The sequence below is a fragment of the Acomys minous genome, assembly GCF_964271855.1.
Source record: "Acomys minous genome assembly, chromosome: 13".
Classification (NCBI taxonomy): Eukaryota; Metazoa; Chordata; class Mammalia; order Rodentia; family Muridae; genus Acomys; species Acomys minous.
The window spans coordinates 48,630,018-48,648,964 of NC_140495.1; the positions used below are offsets into that span (position 1 = coordinate 48,630,018).

At 46.0% G+C, this 18,947-nt stretch overlaps 1 protein-coding gene across 3 annotated transcripts in view; it reads left to right on the forward strand.

Annotated features, from left to right (window-relative positions):
* CGNL1 (cingulin like 1) overlaps nucleotides 1-18,947 on the forward strand; it is a 157,689-nt gene that overhangs the window by 23,440 nt on the left and 115,302 nt on the right. Inside the window, exon 1 of one of the 3 annotated variants that reach the window (XM_084752914.1) lies at nucleotides 12,151-12,169. The exons of the other annotated variants lie outside the window; for them this stretch is intronic. The gene's annotated coding sequence lies outside the window, so the exon portion shown is untranslated. Of the gene's footprint in view, nucleotides 1-12,150; nucleotides 12,170-18,947 lie in introns of those variants that run through there. 3 annotated transcript variants of the gene reach the window in all.

The window sequence follows — 18,947 nt, forward strand, 5'->3', positions numbered from 1 at the left end:
GATTTTAAGCTAAGTATGAGTACATGAGACTTGTCTGAAATGATCACACTGGATATGGGGAGAATGGGTGGGCGGAGGCACGTCTCGGACCTGAGGTTACCTTAGGAGGCTGCTGCTGCAGTCCAAGTGAGGTGCACACATGGTCTGAGTTAGGATGCTAGTGTGGAGGATGAGATTGGAGTGAGGGCAATAACAGCAGCCACTGCTGCTGCTGCTGCTGCTGCTGCTGCTGCTGCTGTGTGTGTGTGTGTGTGTGTGTGTGTGTGTGTGTGTGTTGGGGGGTGGTGCTGAGATGCTTCTGGCATGCTGAGGCCTGGGCAGTGTTCTGTGGTAGGTGAATTGGTCAGGCTGGAGCAACGGCTCAGCTGTAAAGAGAACTGCCATCTCTCGCAGAGGATCTGGGCTCAGTTTCCAGCACCCATATGGCAGCTAACAATTGTTTATAATTCCAGTTCTGTGGGATCTGATGCCGTCTTCTGGTTTCTTCAGATACTATAGTCACATGGCTACACATAGACATGCTGTCAAAGCAGCCATACACGTGAAATAAGAATGAATCTTAAGGAAGGAAGGAATGAAGGAAGGAAGGATTGGGCTGGAGAGATAGCTCAGTTGGTACAATGCTAGAGGACCTATGTTTGATCTTTAGAACCTAGACAAGAAGCCAGGTTCAGTGATGTGAGAGCTTGGAGGCCAAGATAGATAGATCTCTTGGACTAGTTTAGTTCATAAGCCCCATCCCAGGGAGAAATTTTTTTGTTTTGTTTAGTTTTTAAAAAGAGCATTTCTCTGTGTAGTCCTTGCTGTTCTGGAACTTATAGCTTGTTCTGTAGACCAGGCTGGCCTTGAACTCAGAGATTCATCTGCTTCTGCCTCCCAAGTGCTGGGCAAGAGAGCTGTCTTAAACAAGGTGAGATGCTGCCTTAAAACTGGCTCCCGAATAAAAGCTGAGGTTGACCTTTGGCCTCTATATGCACTTGCACACACACCTGCTCTCCCTTCAGCATGCACACATTGTGAGCTCTACCAAACACACATACACACTGAAAGAGATTGTTAAAATTGGCCCTGGATTGTGAGGGTTTCAGACAGTTGGAAGCCACTCAGCTAAAGCATAGGCGTGGCTGTGTGTTTTAAATGGAGACTAATCAGGGAGTTGTTTTTCTTATGAGAAAAATGCAGAGAAATGGGTCCAATAAAAACCACATTTGGTTTGCAAACCCAAACAACTAGGAAGGAGTCGTGAACCAAAGTTCTTTGCAGAGAGCCTTTCCTGTGTGGTGTTTTACATTTAGACTTGTCATTTTTGGGCCTGGCTGGTGGCTATGGTTCCCTCCCTATTGGGAGACTAGAGGTGCCAGCCATCAGCCCAAGAAAGTGTTTGATACAGAAGGCTCAGGTCTCTGAGAGTGAGTGCTCTCTGCTTCAGGTAAGCTGTGCTATGGCTTAGAGGAGGGGTTTCGGATTGCAGCTTGAGGACCATGTTCAGGAGGGCAGCCTGATGTAGTGGACGCAGGTAAGCAGGAATTGTGGAATGGTCCAGAGCTGTCGTCTACCCGTGTTAAACAAGATGCACCTATGCTTTACCTTCTGCTTTTGCTAAAGAGATAAAAATACAGGGGCTGGAGAGATGGCTCAGAGGATAAGAGCACTGACTAGTCTTCCGGAGGTCATGTGTTCAATCCCCAGCAACCACATGGTGGCTCACAACCATCTATAATGTGATCTGATGCCCCCTTCTGGCCTGCAGGTGTATGTGTGGGCAGAGTGCTGTATACATAATAATAAATAAATCTTAAAAAAAAAAGAGAGATAAAAATACATTTTTCTTTTTGTGTGTGATATGCATGTGTGTGCATGTATATATGTAGTTAAACATGCTTGTGTGATGAGGGGGATCTGATGCCCTCTTCTGGCCTTTGAAGGCTCACATATAAACACACACACACACACACACACACACACACACACACACACACACACACACACACACACGGGGTGGGGGAGGGGCAAAGGGAGAGAAAGAGAGGAAGAGAGGAGAAGGGGAGAAGAGGGAGAGAGAGAGAGATTATAAATTAAAAAATTAAACTGCTAGCAAGTTGAATGGTGCATTAGTAAGCTTTCAGTATCAGTTGGCCTGTAGAATGTTAAGGAACGACTGCTGACAGAGCCAAGTCAATCTCTTCTTTTGGAATGTAGATTCCTTTTCTCCAGGACCTAGAGTCCTGCATCAAGCTGTCTGGGGATGGAGCATCCTAGAAGGCTGCCTTCTGTCTCCAGCCAGCTTGTATAGGGAGAAGAGGGTGGACCACAGCAGCCAGTCACTCTGGAGCTCAGTCCTCTCCTTGGTTAGGTGGCTGGCCACCCTTCTGACACTGTGATGTCTTTCTCTCACTGTCACTCTCATCCTTTGCTCTCTCCTCTCATTCTGTGGCTGGCTGGGCTTAGACACTTTTTGGACTGGCTTGTACCAGCCTTGTTGGCTTGCAGGGAGATGTGCTCCGGGAAAGCTTTAACTCAGAACAGCAAACCAACCATTAAAAGTGTGTGTGCGCTAAGGTGATAATAATGTATGCATGCATACTTCTTTCTGTAATATGAAGTACAAGTGAGTCATCATATATAAAATATTCCAATCTCCCCCACCCCATGCCACCTATTAAAATACTCAGTTGTCCTGATTGGCAGGGAACTTGCAGGTTAGCTATGGGGATGTTTCTGCCATGTTCTATCCAGGACTCACCACATTTCTTCCCCTTCTCTCTCAGGGAGACATGTCTCACTGCGTTTCCCTGGCTGGCCTAGAACTCTCCATGTAGACCAGGCTGGCTTCGAACTCACAGATATCCTATTGCCTCTGTCTCCCAAATGCTGGCCTTAAGTGCATGTGATTTCATTGGCCTTTAGCTCACTTCTGTATGTAGTTTCTTAATACTTTGAAGCACCCCATGTGACTTCCTGCCGCTTTTCCAGTTCTGAAAAGTTTTCTAAGCCAAGTGCATCAAATGCTTCTTGGAAAATTCCAGCTAGGCTCCTGTTTTCAGTCACCTGATCAGCATTGACTGTTCAGATAGTGTGTGTAGACTTTTGTGCGACACACCCTGGTTTCCTTCTGAGGACAGGTTTGTGTTGACTTCTTTCCTCTAGGAGGGCGACCAGCTGCTGACGGTTCAAGAGCTTGTCAAGACAGGTGTCAGTGATGGGCCTGAAGTCAGTCTTGAGAGTATTACTGATGCTCTGGTCCAGGCTGGAGGTCCATAGGCAGTGGCCTAAACCACCTTCTCCCAGGGGCAGCAGGTTAATCTCCCAGCTGGAAGGCTCCTTGCTCCTCAGTGTCCTGCCTCTCCTCCTGTTCCCAAGCCCTGTTGTGTGATTATCTGGGTATTTCCTGTACACATAAGGGGATCAGGGTTGGAATTACTAAGTCTCAGATTCTTGTCCTCACTGACACTAGATTCCCATCTCAAATGTGCTCAGCGATGGACATTTTCAGTCGTCAAAAAATAACCTGTTTTCTCTTTGGGTATTTCTGATAGAACACTTTCTTTCTTCTCTTACAGGTATGTCCAACTTTTTGATATTATGACAGGACATTGTCACCTACAAAGTTCATATTTTCCCAACTGTACAACTGAGTAACAGAAGCCAGTAATCATAATGGTTTGTTTGTTTGTTTTTTCGAGACAGGGTTTCTCTATTTAGCCTTGGCTGTCCTGGACTCACTTTGTAGACCAGGCTGGCCTTGAATGCACAGCAATCCACCTGCCTCTGCCTCCTGAGTGCTGGGATTAAAGGTGTGCACCACCACACCCGGCTCATAATGGTTTTAAAATTTTTGAGATTTATTTATTTTTATTTTCTCTCTGTGTGTGTGTGTTTTGTCAGTAAGTATGCATACATACTATGTATGTTCAGTGCCTGTGAGAGCCAGGAGAGGGTGTTGGAACTGGAGTTATAGATGGTCAAGAGCCTCCATTTGAGTGGTGGGAATAGACCCAGTTCCTCTAAAGAACATCCAGCGCTCTTAACTGCTAAGCCATCTCTCTGACCCTCATAACATTTTAAGTAAGTTTAGAATTTTATGTTGAGGTCCATTCATTGCTGTCCTGTGGTGTATAGGTCAGACAAGCCTTTATGGAATTGTCCCTGCTCTAGGAAGCACTCAGAACAGGTTTAATCTCCTTTGCACATGGTGGCCCCTCTGGCATTTGTGTCTGATGGGAGCTTATTTCTTCCTAGTCTCATTTCCTTCCTCTGCACCAGTGCTTTCCCTTGGTGCCTCTGAAATCATCTTTACTTAAGCCAGGCCCTGTATGCTGAGCCTTATGCAGTGGCTCTCCTTCCTTCAGGAGTGAGGGGATAAGTGACACTGACCAGTAGGGTCCACCTGGCTCCTGAGACTGCTGTCTTGGCTTTCCCTCTTCCAGATGTGCCTTGAAGGCTGCATGCTTGACCGATACATGAGTCTCTGGCTTGGGTTGAAGGTATTCTTTTTTTTTTAGTTTTTCGAGACATGGTTTCTTTGTTTTTAATCTTGGCTGTCCTGGACTTGCTTTGTAGACCAGGCTGGCCTTGAACGCTCAGTAATCCACCTGCCTCTGCCTACCAAGTGTTGGGATTAAAGGCTTGTGCCACCATGCCTTCGAAGGAATTCTTGATTCGAGGAGAAGGTACTGTTAGTGTTCCTGCCCTGCCAAATCTGGACCTGCTGTTTCCAGAAATCATAGCTCTCCTCGACAATGATCACTAATGACTTTGTCGCTATGATCTGGTATACACTTGTTTGTTTGTTCTTTGAGACAAGGTGTTACTATGTATCTCCAGTTGATCTTGTGCCTCAGCTTCCCATGTGCTGGCTTTACAGGCCTGTGTTGCCATGCCTGGCTCCCCTGTGCCATTTCACATAGGAAAACACACACACACACACACACACACACACACACACACACGAAAACAAGGATTGCTTCTCCTCCTGTGAGGACAATGACTCCTCAAAGATGCTCACATCTTGGGCCTGGACAATTCTTTGTAAAGCAAAGAGTGTGTAGTTACATGAATACCTTTGAGCTGGGAGAACAATCTGACTCATCCAGGTGAGCCCAATGTATTCACCAGGGCCTTCAAAAGGGGAGGAGGGAAGCTAGAGAGTTGGAGCCAGAAGAGGTGGCTTTGTGATGGAAGCAAGGTCAGGGAGCTGTTTCTCTCCCAGCTTTGAAGATGGAGGAGGAGACCAACCACTTGCTCAAGTGGCTTCTAGGAGCAGAGAAAAGTAAGGCTACCCCCCAGAATAGCTACATGACTTTAAGCCATTAAGTTGGAAAAAACTCCATTCCCAGCCACTTCTGGACCACTTTGAAGGTAGTTTCTGTTCCTACCTTCCAACTTCCTCTATTACCCAGGATGATAAGGGAGCGAGTTCTTGATAACTGTCCACAGACCCAAGACCCCAAGAAAACCAGATGGTGTGTTTCAGAAATCCGGCTCAGGCGGTCCTCCAAGACAGGGAGCCCAAGCGCGTCCCTCACCATCCTGCCCTGAAAAGGGAGCCTGGAATCCCTGCTCTGAATCCACTGTGTTGAATCTACCAGTTCTCTGAGACTAAAGAGAAAGAGGGGGAGAGAGAGAGGAAAGAGGGGAGGGAAGGAGGGAGGGAAAGACGATGGAGGGAGGAAGAGAGGGGGGAGTGAGAGAGAGGAATAGCGGAGACTGGACTGACAATGACTACAGGATTACAGGCTTGGTGCTTCTTGTTTTCGTCATGTATGACAGTTGATAAAGTGCTTCCTTAATCAGGAACAAGGCAAGGCTGCCCACTCTCTCCATATCTCTTCAATATAGTACTCGAAGTTCTAGCTAGAGCAATAAGACAACAAAAGGAGATCAAGGGTATTCAAATGGGAAAGGAGGAAGTCAAATTATCCCTATTTGCAGATGATATGATAGTCTACATAAGTGACCCTCAAAATTCCACCAGAGAACTCCTACAGCTGATAAACATCTTCAGCAAATTGGCTGGATAAAAAATTAACTCAAAAAAGTCTGTAGCCTTCCTATACACAAACGACAAGCTTGCAGAGGAAGAAATTAGGAAAACTACACCCTTCACATTAGCCACAAGCAATATAAAGTACTTAGGAGTTACTCTAACTAAGCTAGTGAAGGACTTGTTTGAAAAAAATTTCAAAACTCTAAAGAAAGAGATTGAAGATGACATGAGAAGATGGAATGATCTTCCTTGCTCATGGATCGGGAGAATTAACATAATAAAAATGGCCATCCTACCAAAAGCAATCTACAGATTCAATGCAATCCCTATCAAAATACCTACACAATTTTTTAAAGACATTGAAAGTTCAATTCTGAGCTTCATATGGAAAAACAAAAAACCCAAAATAGCTAAAACAATCTTGTACAATATAAGGTGCTCCAGAGGAATCTCCATGCCTGATCTCAAACTGTACTATAAAGCAATAGTAATTAAAACAGCATGGTACTGGCACAGCAACAGGCTGGTTGATCAGTGGAATCGAATCGAAGACCCAGATATGAATCCACACATGTTGGCTCTGTTTATTAACAATTAAACTTTATTAAACAACTCAACTAGCATATACAAGAAGGAAAAAAAAGGTTAAAGGGACAGAAGAGTAAACCTTCTGGAATCCGTTTTTCAGGACGGGTCCTTAGGTGTCTCTGTCCCACGAGCTGGTCCGGTCCCTTGCTCTCTCCGCGCCCTGCTCGCCTTCATCTGTTGTTTTTTCTTTTTCCCCACCTTCCCAGTCACAAGCAAAGGGCGGTCTCCTTCTCCCTTCGAGGGTCAATTAGGAAAACAATAGCCATGGTGGGGTTCCCAGGTCGGCTTCCTGAATACCAAGCCCAGGAAGGCTCCAAACAGTCTGTCACAAGGTATTCATGGCTTGCCCCAAGGGTAAAGCCTGCTAAGACTGCTTCCACCTGTGACAAAGCTTAATCTCCCCCCCCCCCCCCCACATATGGTCACTTGATTTTTGACAAAGAAGTCAAATCCATTTGATGGAAAAGGGATAGCATCTTCAACAAATGGTGCTGGTCTAACTGGATGTCTATGTGTAAAAAAATGCAACTGGACCCATATTTGTCACCTTGTACAAAACTCAAATCCAAGTGGATTAAAGACCTCAACATAAAACCAGAGACACTAAGTCACTTAGAAGAAAAAGTAGGGAAGAGCCTGGAACATATTGGCACAGGAGACAACTTCCTGAACAGAACACCAACAGCCCAGACATTAATGTCAACAATTAATAAATGGGACCTCATGAGGCTGAGAAGCTTCTGTAAGGCACTGTCAAGAGAACAAAGCAACAGCCTGCAGACTGGGAAAAGATCTTCACCAACCCTACATCTGACAAAGGTCTAATATCCAAAATATATAAAGAACTCAAGAAATTAAACACCACCAAACCAAATAACCCAATTGAGAAATGGGGCTTGGAACTAAACAGAGAATTCTCAACAGAGGAATATCAAATGGCTGAGAAACACTTAAAGAAATGCTCAACCTCCTTAATCATCAGGGAAATGCAAATCAAAACAACTCTGAGATTCCATCTTACACCCATCAGAATGGCTAAGATCAAAAATTCAAGTGACACTACATGCTGGCGAGGATGTGGGGAGAGAGGAACACTCCTTCATTGCTGATGGGAATACAAACTAGTACAGCCACTTTGGAAATCTATCTGGTGCTATCTCAGAAAAATGGGAATAGTGCTTCCTCAAGACCCAGCTATTCCACTCCTTGGAATATACCCAGAAGATGCTCCAGCACACAACAAGAAAATTTTCTCAACCGTGTTCATAGCAGCCTTATTCATAATAGCCAGAACATGGAAACAGCCTAAGTGTCCCTCAATAGAAGAATGGATAAAGAAACTGTGGTACATATACACTATGGAATACTATTCAGCTATTAAAAACAAAGAATTCCCAAAATTTGTGGATAAGTGGATTGAGCTAGAAATTATCATAAAGAGTAAGTTAAGCCAGAAGCACAAAGACTCAAATGGTATATACTCACTTATATCTGCATATTAGCCCAAGGGGCATGTCCCACGAAAGCCTTCACTTACCAGGAAACTGAGACAGAGGGGAGGACATTCTAGTGGGACTCTAGATGAGAGAAGCATGGGAGAATGGCAAAGTAGAAGGATCCAGAGGATCCTAGAAGCCTACAAGTAGAACATTATGATAGGCAGATTTGGGTTCAGGGGTCCCGCTCAAACTAAGGCACCAGCCAAGGACAATACAGGCGGTAAACTTTAAACCCCTACCCAGATCTAGCCAATGGACAGAACATTCTCCAAAGTAGAGTGGAGAGTGGGATATGACTTTCTCACATACTCTGGTGCCTCACCTTTGACCATGTCCCCTGGAGGGGGAGACCTGGTGGCAGTCAGAGGAAGGACAGCAGGTTACCAAGAAGAGACTTGATACCCTATGAACATATACAGGGGGAGGTAATCTCCCTCAGGAACAGTCATAGGGGAGGGGAATAAGGAGAAAATGGGAGGGAGGGAAGAATGGGAGGATACAAGGGATGGGATAACCATTGAGATGTAACAAGAATAAATTAATAAAGGAGAAAAGAAATAGAAAAAAAAAGTATTTCACAAAAAAAAAAAGTGCTTCCTTATTCATGACCTCATTCCATCTCATAGTGGCCTCATGAAGTGGCCATCCTGTTCTCAGTTTACTTGGGTTTCTTGGGAGACCAACATGAAGACCAACCAAGCTCCTATGTTGTAATGTAAGAGAAGCCAAGTGTTCCCCTTTCCCATCTGCTAGGAATTTCAGATGCTCCCAGGTCCACACAGGATCCAGGCACCCAGGGAACTTGGCTTATCCTCATTGTTTAGTGTGTACACCTTTGGTGTATGTCCAATGGTTGGGCCCACTGTTTTCTTTCTTTTCTTTTTTCTCTTTGTAAGTTTTATTTTGAGGTGGAGTTCTCATCTATCCTCAGGCTGGCTTTGAGCTTGTGAACTTCGCTTCCTCCTGTCTTCACCCCACGAGTGCTAGGATTACAGGAGTGCATTATGATGCCCAATTTATGGGGATCTGGGCATTGAACTCAGAACTTCAGGTATCCTGAGCAAGTACTCTACCAGCTGAGCTATAGCCACAGCCCCCCCTCTCCTTATGGGAAAAAAAGGTTAGAGTGCTGACTTGCCTAAGATCCTGTTGCTTCCAGAGGTGGAGGTGCTTCTGTCTTTGTGTGAGATGCCTCTGTGTGTCTCCAGTGTGCTTGGGACCACAACTCTCCACTTCTTCACCATCCTCAGGAACGTTCTCATTTTCCCCTTAAGGTTCTGCATGATTCTCCATAGTCGGCTGTCTGTCTCAGCTAAACCAGCTTTCTCTTAATCCCCGTCTTGCTCTTCAAGGGGCCTCCTTGCCTATAGCTTCCTCCTCCTATCTTCTGTGAATCTGAAATACACCAGAAAGACTCCCAGGTCCACATGGGGTCCAGGTGGCCTGGGAACTTGTCTCATCAACACTTCTGGGTGTGTACTCATCTTTGGTATATGCCCAATGGCTGGTTTCCTGGCAAGTTTTCCACAAGCACCACCACCCCACTCCTGTCCTTCAAGGTCTCTCCTCCTCCAACCTACACTACAGTTGAGTATCAAAAGCTCATTTGGCTGTTTGTTGATTGTGTAGCTTTAGAGGGCCCCTCCTGGAATCAGGATGTTGGGCAGCACCAATCTGCCTTTGCCTGTTGTGCGGCCTGAGCTTTGGAGGCAGGCAGGTCCATGTGACCTTTGGTTCTGTTATAGCTGCTAGGTGAGGATGGGCAAGTGGTTGAACCATTTTGCTTCATCTCCAAAATGGTGGTAAATTACATGATGTCTGCTGGTAGGTCATGGAAAAATATTACAGATATATACTGTTTAGTACCACCACACATGGTGAATGATCAGTATGGTTTATGACTATACTAGTAACCATTACTAACTAGTGATAATTACTGGTGTGTTAACATCAGACACCTGTGCGGTAAAGTGGTTCAGGAGTAAATCTCTGCGCTGGTCACTCAAAACTGAAATGTCCCATATTTTTCTTTTGGAGGAGGAGGTCTTAGATTGGTGGGACTCTCTCATCCACTGAGTTCAAAACCTTGTAATGTCTGTTGCATGGTTTTTTGTTTTTTGTTTTTTTGGTGGTGGTGGTGGTGCACGCCTTTAATCCTAGCACTCAGGAGGCAAAGGCAGGTGATTTCAAGGCTAGCCTGGTCTACAGAGTGAGTTCCAGGACAGCCAAGGCTATACAGAGAAACTCTGTCTCAACAAAACAAAACAAATAAATAAACAAAAGACAGACAGAAAGAACTACTGTTACTATGAGGAGTGAGGATGCTAGAAAGCAAGCCCTAGGAGCTCGGTAGGTGCTGGGGGGACCTGCGTTGCTGGGTGACAGATTTTGTGTTCAGCTGGGTGGTTTGAGGCTTTGAAGCCATCGGTTTATACCCTGACAGGGGTGGAGGTGGCCAGAGCTGTGGGGAATTGATGATGGTAGGTGCTTTTATTTTAATAGGTGACTATTCAAGTGGCCTGAGGCAGAGACACCCTCAGTGATGCTGAGGCAACGAAACAGGAAATCATCACAAGAGAGGAGGAGCTAGCAAGGGGCCTTTGAGGAGGAAAGGAGATGTCATATACTGGGTCAGGGAAGCCAGGGCATAAAAAGTGCTTATTAAAGAGTGTTTGAACATGGTCGCCTCTTGTACTCAGTCCAGTTACACCCCCATCAACACTTCCTGTCATTAGGCTTCCTGTGGTCACACAGGCTTAACAAATGTCTCCTGCATGTAATTCACCATCTTTCTCCTTCCTTGCTCTACATACATTCTCCATTTTACTCCTGCTTGGTTTCCCTTGCCTCTGCTCTGTGACTGAATCACCTCTTTCATTTTCCATTCAACGACCGTTTCTCCATTGGAAACATGGGCTCCTTGACTCTGAGACCAACATGTGGAAGCGACGTTGGTGTATGGAGTTTGGTTCCTGGCCCACTGTGTGTTTTGCTCAAAAGTTCTCTACTTGGGGAAGGTGCATCTCTGTGTTGGTCCCTCTCTTCCTGTTCATCCTGTCTGTGAGGCACAGGTTGGCAGTATTGCCAAAGCATAGTTATATCAGTTGGCTGGTGGGAAATTGTCCAGGATTGTGGATTATCACCTCACAGATCAGATCCACACTTCTCAGGGCAGAGCCATTGTCTAGCCCTTGGGATGTAGTGTTCTGTGTAGTGGTGTGTCCATGAGGCCCATTTACTTCATCCTTTCTGGGTAAGCTATAATCCAGAAAGAGTGTTTAGAGATGTGGCTAGTAACCTGCTGAAGAAAGGGCACCAGTGACCCTCTTCCAGTCGCCTAACAGACCCAAGGCGTAGGGCAAATCAGGAATTGAGAGTGCCAAGTCTTAGAGTGACCACACTGACCCCAGCTGCTTGGCCTTTGCTTTGTTTTAAATATTTAAAGAAAACTATTTTACATTTATAAGGAAATAATGAAGATTGCATAGGAAGTTCCCCTGTGAACCCTTCACTCAGTCGCTCCATCATCAACACTATTTATTTATTTAGCAGCCTTTCACGTAGCCCAGGCTTGCGCTCCATATATGGATGAGGATGACTTCTGTGTTGGGATTACAGGTGTGCACCACACCTGCGCTATCAATGCTGGGTATCAAACTCAGGGATTTACGTATGCTAGGCAAACATGCTACCAACTGAGCTACAACCCTAGGTCTAACACCACTCAGCTTAGTTCACTCCAATTGACATATATTGGTGAATGGTGCACTGACGAGCATGCTGAATTTATATTTCTTTAGTTTTTTAGTTTAGTACTAAACGATGCCCTGTGTAGTTGTCACTCTCCCTAGACTCCTCTTGCCTGTCATAGTTCTTAGGATATCCCTTCTTTTTTGCTGGCCTTTTTAGGAGTCCCAGCGAGACACCTGATCGCTTGGACCTCTGGTAAAATTTGTCTTGTATTTTTCTCATAATTAGGCTGGGGTTATGGGCTCAGGCCAGAAGATGACAAAGTGTCATTCTCATCACAGTTCCTGTTAGCAACGTGACTGACCGTGTTCGATGCTGGTCTTGATTGATCACCACCCAGGTGGAGGTGGTGCTTTTCACAGTGTTTCATGTGCATTACTCTGTTTCCTCCTCTTTCCAGGCTGCAGTTTCTTTAAAGATAGTGTGTGAGGAATTATACTCTGGCCCTTAGGGGAGGCAGTGGGTCAGAATGGATGTCAGAGGAGTCTGCATGGCAAATGTGTCGGTATCTTCCCCGTGTACATATCCACTCATGTGCTCACCTAAATGTGAGCTTATAAAAAATTTAAACTTCTCAGGGCTGGGGAGACAGCTCATAGTTAGAAGCTCTTATTGCTCTTGGGGAGCAGCTGAGTTTGGTTCCCAGCCCCCACATCAGGCAGTTCACAACTGGCTGTCACTCTAGGTCCAGAGGATCCGAAGCCGCCTTCTAGTCTCTGTGGACACACAGACACACACACAGACACACACACATGCACACACACACACACACACACACACACACACACACTAAATCTTAGAAAATAGAAACATACATTGGGTGACAATCCAGTACCACCTAATTTATTCTAGCTGTGATCATTGGGCTCTTTCAGTTGACTCCACTCCTCCAGTGGCATAATCCCTTTGTCCGTGGTCATCATTACCATTGTCATTCTAAGCTCTTCTTTAATGTCTGATTCTACATGATGCTCCACACTCCCTGACTTAGAACCAGCCACTTTGTCAGTGAGCTGTGGATCCTTCTATGGAGACTTCATTGGCATTAGACACTGAGATATTGCAATGAGGTTGCTCTTTCATACTTAGAGGTGGGGTGGGACTGCTGCTTATGGGGCTCTATCAGCTGAAAAGAATAAAGACTCACACGTGCGTGCGAGTGTGTGTGTGTGTGTGTGTGTGTGTATGTATGTGTACACTGACCCTTGTATGTAGACATATTTAAATATTTCCACATGTAGCAATCTGTGTAGCAGGCACAAATGAGTTCCTATTTATGGCTCCAACTCTAACCGTTCACATTATGGATCATCGGGCCTTCTCTCATTGCACATAGGTCCCCTCCTCTCCCCACAGTGAGACACAAGAGGCTGCTACTTAACAGCCATTGACTTTAGCATTCCGTGTTAGTGTACCTGTATCATGATTCCAGAGTTGTCAACATGCCCCTCTGTGAGAAATGACTGGACCAGCTCCAGCAGGCATAATTATTTGGTTTTTAGTCTCACAGATCTGGTGTTAACTTTGCAAACTGCACCCCTTCCCCTTTTCCGTGATGTTATTTCAGTCTTTTATGTATATCCATATGCATGTGTATGCACATGAATGTCTATGTATGAGGAGGCCAGAGGTTGACCTCAGCTGCCGTTCCTCAGGTACTGTCACCTTGGTATTTGAGACTGGGTCACTCATTGGCCTGGAACTCCCACTATGCTAGGCTGTCTGGCCATTGAGGGACCATCTGGCTTCTATTTCCCCAGCACTAGGATTGTGAATGTATGCCCACACCTGTTTGTTTTTCTTTATTTTTACACGTGTGGGTTCTTGGGATCAATCTCGGGTCCTCACACTGTCAAGGCAAGCCCTTTAGAGACTGTGTCACCTCCCCAGGCACATGTGACTTAAGTTCTTAAAAGATTTATTTATTCTGTTTTATCTGTATGAGTTTTGTCTGCCTGCATGTGTATACAGTGTGTATGTTTCTAGAGCTCACAGAGATCAGAAGAGGCTGTCGGATCCCCTGGAACTGGAGTTACAGATGGGTGTGAGCTACCATGTGGGTGCTTGGGAACTGAACCTGGGTCCTCTGCAAGAGCAGCCAATGCTTTAACCACAGTACAGTCTTTCCAGCCTCAACTTTTTTTAAACCAATAACTACCAAACAGGGATTTCCTTTCTTTGTCTCCTTTTGTGTTTTTTTCTTTCCCTCTTCAGTTTTTTTTTTCCTCTCCCTTTTCCTTTCTTTGCAGTGATTGCGGGTTTTTAAAAACATCGCCTGCTCTGTTTCACAGCTTGACACCTGTTTTGGTAAGAGTGTCTGCTTCCGGCCGCTGCCAGAAAAGTCAGGGCATGAGGCACATTAGTTTAAGACCCCGTGGCATGGTTTCTACAGCTGAGGTCAGGAGGTCACCATCAGAGAGACGTGCCAGAGAGAAAAGAAGAAACTTTGGTTTTCATACACACACAAAAAGCCAACATGTATAAATTAACCCTTGTGTGTGTATGTGTGTGTGTGTGTGTGTGTGTGAGAGAGAGAGAGAGAGAGAGGGAGGGAGGGAGGGAGGGAGGGAGGGAGTGCGAGCAGCACAGGCATTTATATGCCTTTGTCCTTCTTCAGGTTTCTGCGCACATCAGCCTCCCAGTCTGAGGTGCTGGTTAATGTTCCACCTGGGTTAATGACCAGTGGACTGTTTTGGATGTTGCAGTCCTGAGTGGGTTAATGTTCAGAGCAAAGACACCAGGGTTCACAGTGAGTGCATTTAAGAGTTAATTTCACTGTTATCTCATTCTGAAGAATTTCATCCTGTTGGTTGTTGTGATGAGAGGGACCCCATGTTAGGGGGAGAGGGTGGAGGTTTGACTAAGGTTGCTATGGTTACATGACTGGTGTGAGAGACATCATGACAGGATGGAGAAGAGTATCCCTAAACGTGGAGCTGGGAGCTTGACATTGGCTCATCTACGAGGAAGCTCAGGCGCCTTAGCCTCTGGACACTTTTCTCTTTGTAGAGTGTCATCCAGCTCCAGGATATGGGATGAGGAGGAGGATGGGCAGTGGGTTCTGCAGAGGCGAGAGACAAGGAGCGACTTTGTTTCCCATGTTTATTTTACCTCAGTGATGTCTTTCCTGGCACTCCCAAGGCACAGAGGTATTTCCCTGTGCTGACATTGTCGTCCTTTGTTAACCCCCACCATACCCAGTAGCGGATCTTGCTATACCCTTAGAAGTTTGGCAGCCATTCAGCACAGCAGTCAACTGCCAGGAGAAGGAAAGGAAGTCTCACTCCATCCAGTTAATACTGGTCCTACTCACTTCTTTGCTCGTGGGCACCAGGTTACGTCTGGTGTTTGTAGCTGCAGGTTGGGGGTAGGAGACAAGGTCTGACAGAGGTTTCATCATGGGGTGGAGGGAGAGACTGTGGGCAAGGAAGGTTGCTGTCTTATGGGTCAGCTTTCCTTTTTTTTTTTTTTTTTTTTGAGACAGGGTTTCTCTGTATAGCCTTTGCTGTCCTGGCTCGCTTTGTAGACCAGGGTGGCCTCAAACTCACAGCGATCCACCTGCCTCAGCCTCCCGAGTGCTGGGATAAAAGGCATGCGCCATTGCGCCTAGCTCTTCTTTTTTCTTTTGAGACAAACTCACATGTACTCCAGGCTGACCTCAAACTCAGTCTGTAGCTAAGGATAACCTTGAAGTTCTGACCCTCCTGACTCTACTTCCCAAGGGTCCTAAGTGCTGGTGTTACAGACCTGTATCACCACATCTAGTTTGTGCAGCTCTGAGGATCAAACCTGTGGCCTCCAGTATGCCAGGCAAGCAGTCTACCCACGTCCAGTGTTTCCAATACACTTCCAGGTGATGCTTTGACTGGCTGCTGAGCACACTGTGCAGCAGGACACTGCAGCTTTGCCTTCACCTGCTCCCAAGTTCTGCTAGCTCTGGCCTGGCTGTCTGTAGTGCCTATGTCTTTGTGGTGTATCCTCTAACTTTGGTAAACCCTGGGGTTTTGTGAGGCTCTCCCAACTCTATCTGGGACTTGGCTCAACCATCTCATTGAGCCTCTGGCGAGTCATGACTACCTAGTAAGACCCTGTCTCAAAAATAAGTAAATAAATAAAAAGAAATAAATTAATTAAGAAAAAGTAATGAAAGTTGGGAGGCAGAAACAAGAGAATCCCCTCAGGCGTACTGCCCAGCTAGCCTGACTTTGACAGTAGTGAGCAACAAAGAAACACTGTCTCAGTGAGAATGGTCAAGGCCAACACCCGAGGCTGTTCTCTGGTTTCCACATATCCATCCATGGTGCCTTCTCTCTCTCTCTCTCTCTCTCTCTCTCTCTCTCTCTCTCTCTCTCTCTCTCTCACACACACACACACACACACTCACACACACACAAAACAAGCAAACAGAAGGGCAGCAGCCACTGCACAGAGTAGCTTATGTGAGACCATTGCAGAGTCAAAGGCTTTGCGAGTCCTTCTTACTCACTGTAATACAGCCTTCTGCTGCCCAGGCCAGCGTTGGTATAGAGTTATCTTGGCTTTGTATTCATATTTGTATTTAATGTTTAGTTTTTGTTTTTATAGTAATATAAAAAAGTAGTTTTTATATTAGTGAATACTAACCGGTTTTGAGATTATTTAGATTTTTCCTTCCCTGTATGATGTAACTTGAAGGAATGAGTCAGTGTTGCAGGTTAGCAGAAGACAGGGACACAGAGGGAAATATTTGGGAGAAGCTCTTGTATGAATTCCTTCTCTGTTGTGAGAAGGTCACAATGCTGTGGTCAAAAGCACCTAGGGAAGAAAAGCTTTATTTTAGCTCATGGTCCCAGAGGGATAGAGTTCTCACAGCAGGGAAGGCGTGGCTGCGGGAGCAAGAAGCTGCTCATCACATCCATCTGTATACAGGAGGCAGAGAGAGGGAAAGGAGAGAATCAGGAAGCGGAAGCGGCAACAGCTAAAGCTTGCCACCAGAGACATACTTCCTCCAGCAAAGTGCACCTTCTAAGAGTTCCATTACCTACTCAAGCACTGTCCTCAGCTGGGGAACAAGTAACAAGTGTTCAAATACAGGAGCCTATGAGGGACATCATTCAAACTACAACAGGTATTTTTTAACAAAATAAAGACAGAGTAGGTTCTTAAATTTTACCATGTTGTTGGGGCTGGGGGTGTAGTTCTATGATACAGGCAAGCCTAGCCTTCACCTTCACAAAATCCTGGACTCAGTTCTTAGCACCAAAACTGAACCAACGAGTACATGGTGAAATTTAAGTCTATTCACATCCAAGAGGTTAAAGTATCAAGAGATACTGTTTTGTTTATATGACTGAAACTTCTGTTGTTGAAACTTTGACTTGTTTAGATTACTGATTTAAGTTTCTCTTACTGAAAAACATGGCGACCAGTGACACTTCCTTGCCTAGACATCTGTGGACAATAAATTGGTATATTACGTATACCAATTCTGGGGCCCAGAGCAGGAAGTGACCCAGAGCAGACCCTAAGTTCTACACGAGAGAAGAGAGGATTTGGAGGCCAGTGGAGACACATTCTTGTTCTGAAAGGAGATGTGAGTGGTTCTTTCCCCATGTACTTTTCACCTGCATGCATGTGTGCATTTAAACGTTCACTGCCAGATGTAATTTAATGAAGGCCCAGCCAGAGGCAGCCTTGACATGGGAGAGTCCAGAGCTAAAGATGAGGTTAGGCCTGGGGGCAGGTGCTTCAGGGATGAGAAGTGGCCGTGTGACATTCCCACTAAGCTTTCCCAGGTGGGATGCTGTCATAGAGGTACAGAGTGGGATGCACGGATGTGCACTGGTCCACACCCCTCCAGTGACCAGGTCAGGATAATTACACCAGACATGTTATGGGAGGTAGGAACGTGGGAAGACCCAAAGACAAGCTCAGTCAAGCTGGAACTTTGTGTGGGAGTCCTAAGGCTGCCTCAGGCTTGAGTGTGAGGCCTTGGAGGAAATGACCAACCCGTCAGACCTTGTACACCTCTTAGGCGGTGAAAATAATGACCCATGCGGGTGCTACAAGGGTCTGTCCTGAGCGATATAAAGGAGGGACCTTGTCTCCTGTCTGGCATGTTGGGACAATAAAACATGTCTGGAAAAGCTTAAAGTGTGGTTTTAGGGGATAGAATTGGCCTGACAGAGGAGCCACTGTTGCCTGGCCTCTGCTCCACAGAGCTGAGGGCTGACTCCTGGCAAGAGTTGGAGGCTGCTCCGGTAGGTGAGCCCTGGGGAGAGAGCGGGCTTTTTCCAGGAGAAGGAAGTACTGACAGTTAAAGCCATGGGCTGAGGAGGTAGCTGAGGTGATAGAGTGCTTGCCTGGCATGCATGAAGCCCCAGGTTCCACCCTCTGTACCCCTTAAAGCGTGATGGGGCACACCTGTAATCCTAACAGGCAGGAGAATCAAGGTCAGTCTTAGCCATGGAGTGAGTTCCAGCCCATCCTGAGCTGCATAAGACCCAGATGAAAGAAGGAAGGGGAGAAGGGATAGAGGGACGGAGGAGGGAGAGAGGGAGAGAAGGAGAGAGGCACAGAGGAACAAGGAAGGAAAGAAAGTACAGGCCACAAATCCAGGCCAGGCCACATAGTGTAGACAGGCTTGTCTCCTGCTGGATTACTGCGGGATGTCCCCTCCCTCGTGGCTCTTGGTGCGGGGCTTAGTGGCAGTGCTCAGGCAGGCACAGTGTAGGGATGTCCTATGTTTGAACAGCTTCTCCAAACTGAGATGACCCTTGTACTGCTTGCAACAAGTCAGAAATCTGAGATGACTCTGTATGACTTTAGGAAATTTTTTTTTTCTCCCTTGGGTGTTTTGGCTTGGGTGCAGGTTAAGGTAGAGGTATGTCGGGGATGGCCAGCAGGTTTATTGTGTGTCTCCACTGACAGGGTTTCCCTTGGCTGTCCTAGACTTACTTTGTAGACCAAGCTGGCCTCGAACTCACAGTGATCCACCTACCTCTGCCTCTTGCTTCTAGAGGGCTGGGATTAAAGGCTTGTATCACCATGCCCAGCTTTAGTTTTTTAACTTTAATGGCAGCTCTCTCCCTCTCTCTCTCTCTCTGTGTGTCTGTGTCTGTGTCTGTGTCATGTGTGTATGTAGG